This window comes from Solanum dulcamara, chromosome 2, assembly GCF_947179165.1.
Source record: "Solanum dulcamara chromosome 2, daSolDulc1.2, whole genome shotgun sequence".
NCBI classification, from domain to species: domain Eukaryota; kingdom Viridiplantae; phylum Streptophyta; class Magnoliopsida; order Solanales; family Solanaceae; genus Solanum; species Solanum dulcamara.
Genome location: NC_077238.1, coordinates 17,617,700 through 17,626,494, shown reverse-complemented (window position 1 = coordinate 17,626,494; position 8,795 = coordinate 17,617,700). Strand labels below are relative to the sequence as shown.

The 8,795-nt window shown below is 32.1% G+C and overlaps 1 pseudogene; it reads right to left on the bottom strand.

Moving 5' to 3' along the window:
• Positions 1-819: 819 nt before the first annotated feature.
• LOC129875735 (uncharacterized) lies at positions 820-2,347 on the bottom strand (annotated as a pseudogene).
• Between the last annotated feature and the right edge of the window lie 6,448 nt (positions 2,348-8,795).

Here is an 8,795-nt window from a genome sequence, read left to right as displayed (position 1 = left end):
TAACGGATCTACAAGCTCTTTGTATCTGTCCAGTATAATGTTTAAGTTACCAGCTAAAATTCACAGCTAAGACCAAGTTGTTAACGCTTGCACAATCAACATAGAAAGTCAATTTGCCTAATTTCTAAGGTCCCCGGCAACAGCACCAAAAACTTGTTGTGGCTACAATTGCACACACAAGTGTACGTAGTCTCTCAAGTAGTAAAGCAGCTCTTTCAAGCCAGATATCGAACCCACAGGGACCTTGATAAGGCAAACAGTTTCTTTCAAATGCCTACACTAATTATAGTTATGCAAAGAGTTTAAGATTGTTTGTTACTGATTTTTGGAAGTATAAAAAAACTTTCTCGAAGTGAAGACAATGCAATAGTTATGTTTATTAATCAGGCTTTAAGAGATTCCAGGGCTATAGCATAACGTGAAATCAAGTTTACTATTATTCAATCATAGTTTCCGATGGGCTATTTAATTACTGATAAAAAGGGTTAATAATCCAATTATGGTTTTCCGACCTATAATTGCCTATCTTCATTGCCAACCTAACTACATCGTTGAGCGGTGATGGGTATGAAATAATAAAAACGCATTTAACTATCATCCTTTATCATAACCAAATGTGGTAAATAGGTATGTGTCACAAGCATCCTATCTACTAATCACGCTAACATATATTAGTATGAACACATTCCTTCCATTCTTTGTTCTATCTACCTGTCCTCTTCCGATTGCAAGATAAACAACACATATATCTTAATGTTGGCCAAACATCAAAATCATAACCACAAGACTGGAGGAGTAATTAGAATCAACAACCCATCTTCCACCAAGTTTAAATGTTATTAAACCATGTTTTGTAGCTATAGCCCCAGAATTTGGGTGTTTAGCTACTCATATGTAAATAACAACACCAAGGAATTAATTCCATACACATTAAAATACAATAAAGGAAGAAAGGAACCTAAGATGTTTTTGTGCTTCTCTTCTTCTTTCTTCTTTCTTCTCTTCCTTTTCCGCCTCCCAAAAAACGTCTCTCCATGTTGCCCTAGCACACCCAACTATTTAAAGTGCTCTTTTCTTTCAATTATTGAAGGGCAGAATAATAAATAATTGGAAAGTTGATGGCGCTGCAGTGGGGCATCACGTCATTATCGCGCCCAGAGTATTTCTGAAGAATTTCGCTTGGCGCTGCAGTGGGGCATCGCGCCACTATCGCGCCCAAAACATGCCTCAGTAGTTTACATCTTGGCGCGTCGCGCCACTAGAATCTGTGCAGGTTTTGACGCTGCAGTAGCGCATCGCGCCACTATAGCTCCAAGACCATTTTTCCCTCCTTTTGCTTTGCAAACTTCCTGCATATGTTGGAACTCATACCTTATTGCACACTTGCTTGATATTCCATCCAAAATACGTCATTTGGCTTCAATAACTTCTCAGAATGCCATACAACAATGGCCAAACATAGTGCATGGGCTTATAAATGTGCCCAAGATCAGCATGACAATGAGTTTATAATATAAGTTTATGAAGCACATACAAATAATTAACTAATTCATTCTTTGAAGAGAATGTGACTTATGATAAATATCATGAATGCTAGACCGTTTTGAAAGTGAATGAGTCAAAGATTTGATAACAGCATTATGGATTAGGTTTTGGATTGCCGATCTTAACAATAGTAAATAAAAGCCTTATAATAGCTGTCTTAAACATAACAATATAAGACTTATATCAGAAGATTGTTTAGTACATTACTTATTTAGGTAGGAGACCTTCGTGCTATCGCCAAAAAGCCACTACCAAAGCACACATACTTTAATAACATTATCAAAATTATGTTGATTTATTCACCCATATTCTTGAAAGCCCAGTTAAACTTCTGGCTCTGACTATAGTTAACAGGGTGGTTTCCACCATAACCATGATGTCCCATGGCCATGGACGACATATTGGCGTGGGAAGATTGTTGCATCCTACTACCATAGCCACCATCACTATGGACCATGGTGGTGCTGCTTGAAAAGTTGGTTGAATCATGTGGCATGTGCCCATGACTCCCATAATGGCCATGGCTACCATAGTTGCCATATCCATGTCCATAATGTCCATCATGGTATTGAGTGTGGACACCTTGGCCCATCATCATGTGATTATTGAGAGTGGACTGAGAAAATGGCATAGTTGAACAATAACCCGAAGGCCTCATCATTTGGCCGTGGCTGCTATCAGCATAGTAGTTTTGCTCGTGAGAGTATGTTGATGCTTGTTCAATCCAAGTTTATTTTGGAGAACCATTTTGAATAATATTGATGTCAACTACTACACAACAATTAGACAAAAAAAATGTCAAGTTTTTTCTTGGTGATAATGTGATGTTGAGTGACGTAAATTTATAGAGTTTTGGGCAGATCAAGAGTACTAGAGGATTCTAATTAGATAGGAAAGGCATCTCATTCCACACTATAGAAAAAGTAATTAAATGGGGTATATATCATATAAATTATTTCACGATTATCATAACTTAGCTTAGGCATTGAAAAATGCTCCTAGCTTTATTCCCTCAACATGCCTACTTGTTCACAGGAATTCAATTTGTTTTTATCGAGTTGTATCTTTAAAAGAAAATCAGTACGCTATGTATATTGCATTTAACTTTGAATTTCGGAAAGATATTTCATGCCCTTTTCCATTGCCGTGTACTACTTATCTTTCAAATAATTAAAAACATATTTCTTTAAGGATCCAAGCACCCAAAATACACTCTCACGTGATCTCATATCCTAATTAATCTTTTTTAGTATGTCTAGAATTCATCAACAAAAAAAAAACACGTAAATTCACGGTTGAATCAATTCTACCAAGGCTTCTTATATGGTAGTATACGCGTCTAATTTATTTTGAAATTAGAACCTTCTTTGGACTATCACTTTCAACACATGGAGCATTTTGATTTTTGAGCAGCCTTCCTCTTATATAAGAGTAACAGGGACAGTGCAGGACAAATTAAACCCCTCCTGTCCCGTCCAACAAAGTTCAGGGGACGGGAGAGGATTACTTAAGTATTTAAGCATTAAAATTATAAAAAGATGATAATGTGATACAAGTCTACATAAATTTAATAAATCAACACAAATTTAACAAATTTCAAACTTAAACAACTAGTTTTTATAAAGTTGGTCATGGCTAACAGCTTATTTTTTAAAAAATAAAATAAAATTCCAGTCATAAAGTAATTAAGTAAGAAATTTTTAAATACAAAAAGAAACGACTAGTTTGATAGTTTATTAACTATAGTCTTAATTAATAATGCATATAGATAAACTGTAAACAGTTTGCAACCATCACCAACTAAAGATAGGTGACGGAGGCACACTGGCTGTAAGTGCATCTGCCTAGCATCTACTTAGCAGGCATTGCATATTCATAAGATAGGCATAGTAATAGAATACAACTTATATTGGCACCGGAGGCAAATCTAGGAGTCCGATAAAACGGGTGCACCATTACTTTTAAAGATAAGATCTAAAAATTTATAATGACAATAACTTGACAAGCAAAAGATAATAAATTACATTATCACAAAAAATATTATCAATTTACAATTGTACTCAACGAGACTTCATATTTTGGAAACAATCCATAATAGCATTATTACTTACAGTTACAAATATCTTATGCTCTATCTTACAAACTAAACAACCATTCAAAAATTCTTCACCAATGCTATGAGCTTCAGTGAGGAGAATGTTCTTTCCACACTTGTAGCAACAGGCAAAATCAATATCAACTTTACAAGTAAATAAGCAAGAGACCAAGTTTGATCCAATTTTATCCTGAGATGAAATTTATAATAAACAAGAGACCACAAATTCATAATAAAGAAGAGGAATCATACTCCTTTGGTCCTTTCACATTAAAAAAATAAGGAAATCACACCCTTCAAAATTAATAATAAATAAAGGAACATATTTCTTACATTCGCAAAATATGTAAGTTTAAGATAACCAATCCATTAGCTCTTGATGATTTTCATATTAAAAGTAATGACAAGAATTATTTTTTTATGAAAATCCTTAAATTAAAGTCATGTATTTTAAAAAAAAATTAATTTTGTTGGTTTGTTTAATAAAAAGAGAAATCGTAATCTAAAATTACCTTAGGCCTTGAGCCGTTGACAATTATAATTTCTCTAGATTCTCAATGAGTTGAAGTTGGAGCTTTGAAGAGGAAAGAAAAATATTGTTGGGAAGAAAAACGTATTTTTTAAAAAAATGTGTTTTTAATTAATATAAAAAAAGAAAGGGCCAATTGTGCTGGTTGGATTCAAACCGGATATCCAAAGATTGAAACTAAGTCCTCAAACCAGTGAACGATACTCATTTTGAGAATGGTTCCGCCACCTTTATATTCAATATATTTTTTAATTAATAATTATATAAGTAATATATCAAATTTAGTCAGATAACCACAAATTTTCATGACCCAAATTTAATACATAAATTCGCCCCTGATTGATATGCATCATATGGTGTGTAAGAAAAAATGTAATTAGATAGCACATTGCATAAACTGTCTGTCCGATTTCATATTTAAGAGTTAAAAAATTAAACTTTGAATTACAAGTATATACTATTTAAGAACTTAATTAACAATATATGTATATACTCCTTTTTAATTATAAAACTAGTTTTTTAATTACAAACATAACAAAAAATTAATTTTCAAAATTTATTTATATAATTTATTTAACAGTATTTTTTCCTTCTTTTTTGGGATTATGTGTGAATTTAATGGAAATGATAATTATGGTATTAATTTTTTCCTCTCGTCTTCTCTCTTTTCCCTATAATTATGATATTTCGTATTCTCTCTTCTTTTCTTATTTAACCTATGTAAAAGTATATTCTTTCCCTTCCATCTTATTCTCTCTCTTCCTTTTTATTCAATTTATGAAAAAAAAATCTCTTTCTTCTAACTTTGATAATCCGCATTCAATATCTTCCTTTTTTATTCAATCTATGTAAAAAAAAATATATTCTCTCTATTACAATTTCCTTGTTAGTTTCTCGGTGTTAAGACTTAGTAGAAAATTGATTTCTCCATTGTTGTCTTCTTCAAGTTCATCTTTAGAAACTAGTATGTTGACTTAGAACTATAAAAGAAATTGATTAATAATTGAATGTATGGTTGATTTTAGTTATATTATTCAATCTTACAATGCATAACACCATAATCTAATCAAGTATATCAAGTTAATTTACATGGTGTACAATGTGGTATAACCTTGATGTCAAGTTCAAATTAATTAATAACTATAACAATAAAAAATAATTGATGGATTTGTTGGTTAAAAACTAATAGTCATACATATTAAGAAATGTACTTTGGTGGCTGATCTAGTACAATAATTGGTGACTTGTTGATTTTTAACTGCGACATGTTTTAGCATATATATTTTGATGGATGATGTATTCAATTTATTGGTGATTTATTGATTTAAAATTGCGATATATTATAGTGTATATATTTTGATATATGGTATGATTAATATTTTGGTAATATGTTGGTTTAGAATTATAAAAAATATTGATTTATAATTGATGGTAAAGTTGATTTTAGTTATATATTCCAATCATACAATGGGTAACACCATAATCTAATCAAGTATGTACCAACTTTTTAGTTTCATCAAGTTAATTTATATGGTGTACAATGTAGTTTAACTGTGGTGTCAAGTTCAAATTAATTTAATTCAATTTTATCATAATGAATGAATCAAATCAAATTATAACCAAATAAATTTTAAAAAAATAATTAATTGATGATAAAGTTAATTTTTGATTATATGTTCCAACCTACAATAATGTAAAAAATATTTTTTTAAAAATAAACGAAGAGAGAGAAATAAAAAAAAAGAATAGAGAAAAATTTAGAAAAATAAAATGGGGTAAAAATAAATGGTAAAAAGTGAGAAGAAAGGAGAAAGAGACGAGTGAAAAGAGAGAGAAATTTCAGAAAAAATGGATGGAGGGAGAAATAGAGAACCTACTTATTCAATTTGATTAAATTGGTAAATTGATTTAGGGAGAAAATTGTAAGAAAATACTCATGGGAGATATTTTAGAAAGATGATTAGAAAAGAGGAGAAAGATCAGGAACTAAAAATGTTGAGGGGAGATATTTTAGGAAGAAGATTAAAAAATAGAGATTTTCCCAAGTACAAAAATGTGAGTTTTTTTTAATCCCTTTATTATATTTTTTGGATTTTTGAATTTTTTTTATTTTGTTATGTTTTGTAAAAATTCTATTGCTATGTCGGTGAAAAATCAAAGTACTGTTATATATGAGTAACTTGGATGCTTAAATTGCATAACTAGATTTTTTTCCAAAATTAGATTAAAAAATATTTTTAAAAAAATAATTTTATAGTAGTACTTTTTAAAAAATAAACGACACTAAGTTTGATAGTTTATTATTATGACAGTAGACAATAAAATTCACATCGAAAAAACAATAATCAAGATTGAAAAATATCGCAACAATCGTATTTATTTTATTTCAAGAATGAGCATTACAATCTCTATGAATTCTCTGATTCGTCTTTTCAAATATAAATTTAAGGACTTGTAAGTTTGATGTTGAACTTGAATTTGGTCTTGACTTATACTTGAATTCAAGGGTTTTTGAGCTTATTTTTAAACTTAAATGCTTGAGTGCTTTGAATTCTTGAACTTTATAGAGAAATATGTGGCGTTTGATCTACAAGCTCTCTTTGGCTTCTTGTTAAAATTCTGTTGTCTTTTCTGAATTATACTACAAAAAAGGGTTTTAGCCACGGGTAAAATTTTTGCAAAATGACAAGAAAACCGTGGCTAACTACACTTTGCCATGGACCTTTAACCACGGTTGTCAGCATGCCTATATCAGGCGTCGCGAGTAAAATTAGCCACAGTTTTAATGTTCGAGGTAACATTTAATTAGCCATGGTTAAGAACAAAGTTAGCAACGGTTAAACCGTGGCAAAAGTACACATTATTAATAAAAAATATTGATATCATAAATTTAGCGTACACATTAATAAAAAAATTATGATTATTTTCCTAGTATTAATACATTACTAAAAGGCGTTCACTAATAGGCTGAACATAATACACAAATCATTGCTATAATGATCAAAGCTACAACATTGCATCCACCCTGCTACCATCCAAGATGCATAATAGAAACATAGAAGCCTTGGATTTATCTTCAAGAAGGCAACAGATGGAGCAAAAATCACAGGCTTCTCAACAAATTCATAAACACGTTCATGCTCATATTCTTTCAGAGTTCACACCAAAATGAAACTTGAAACCTGAACACCAATAACCCAAAATTCATCACATATTGTAAAAATTAAAAAGAAACAAATAAATCAAAAGCAATAGGTGAAATAGCACAGCCATGCTGTTTGAATGCACTTAACAAATATATATCTAGTTGACAAGGATTTCAAAGCTGAACCAAAAAATAAAAATTAATTAACAAGTTGAAATATATATTTGAATCAACTGAAACACATGAAAAGAAAACCATGTAATTGCAAAATGTACGGAGGATTGTCACGACTCGATTTCTCAAGCCGTGATGGTACCTGTTAATACCCACCAGCAGGTAAGTCTAACTCTTAATCCTTAGCCCGGAACCAGAGGCAACGGACTATCAAGCGGAAGATAAACAATAAAGCAGAAAATAAATAACAATAAGAAGAGAGAGAACAACTTAAATAAATCACAAGGAACCACCCCAAGACCTAGCATCAGTCGGTAATCGAGCATCTAAATCAAATACAAATACAAGGCTTCTTAAAATACAAAATAAGTACAGACAGTCTTCAAAACCAAGTAAAGACTAGTCTTACTCTGTCATAGATGGAAATCGACAACTCCAAACGCCAGGATCTCACCAAATCTCCAAATCAAGAGCTGCTCCGCACCAGTCCAAATCAACGGAGAAAACCCGTACTTCTACAGGGGGCAGAAGTGTAGTATGAGTACCAAACGAATGGTACCAGTAGACATAGGCCGACTGAGCTCCACAGATAAAGCAAATATAAGTAGCATATAATCAGATAAATATTGTACAAGTAACTAATCAGGAATTATCACAATAATGTTAAGAAATAAGACAAAGAGATTGGAGACATCGATAAAGGAGCAGAGTCAAAGAACACACCTGAAACGCATTCCAACAACCTATTAACAGGAAGAAGGCATCATACGGGTCTACAAAGCGGGAATATAGTGCTAACAAGCAACGCTAACCACGTAACCACCTAGGAAATATTCTGACTGAACCTAGCAGGAAGTACTAACCACAATCCAACTCAAATACCACATAGGCCAACTACAAATACAACCAAAGATAAGTACAAGTAAGATCAGAAAATAACCGACCGGACGCCCATACCCCTAAAAGGTACAAATAATGACAAACATACCACCGGCCCCCATAAAATCGGGGGACCACACCATACAAGTATATTGATGATAGGTGATCTTAATGAATACAAGTTTGTAGTAAAAACTAGTAACATCATCAATGGCTCTTAGATATCAACAACAATAAGTGTATAGACCCACCTCGGTCCTTGGCCTACCAGGTGGGATCCATGTGACTCCCTGTCACGCCCCGAGAGGGTACCCTAGACGTAATCGGCACTTAGAAACCATTTCTGGCTCCTAAGAGAACCACATAGCCTGATCACACATCCGTTCATTCATTCATTTAGCGGAAAGTTTAAAAATAAAGAATAATTT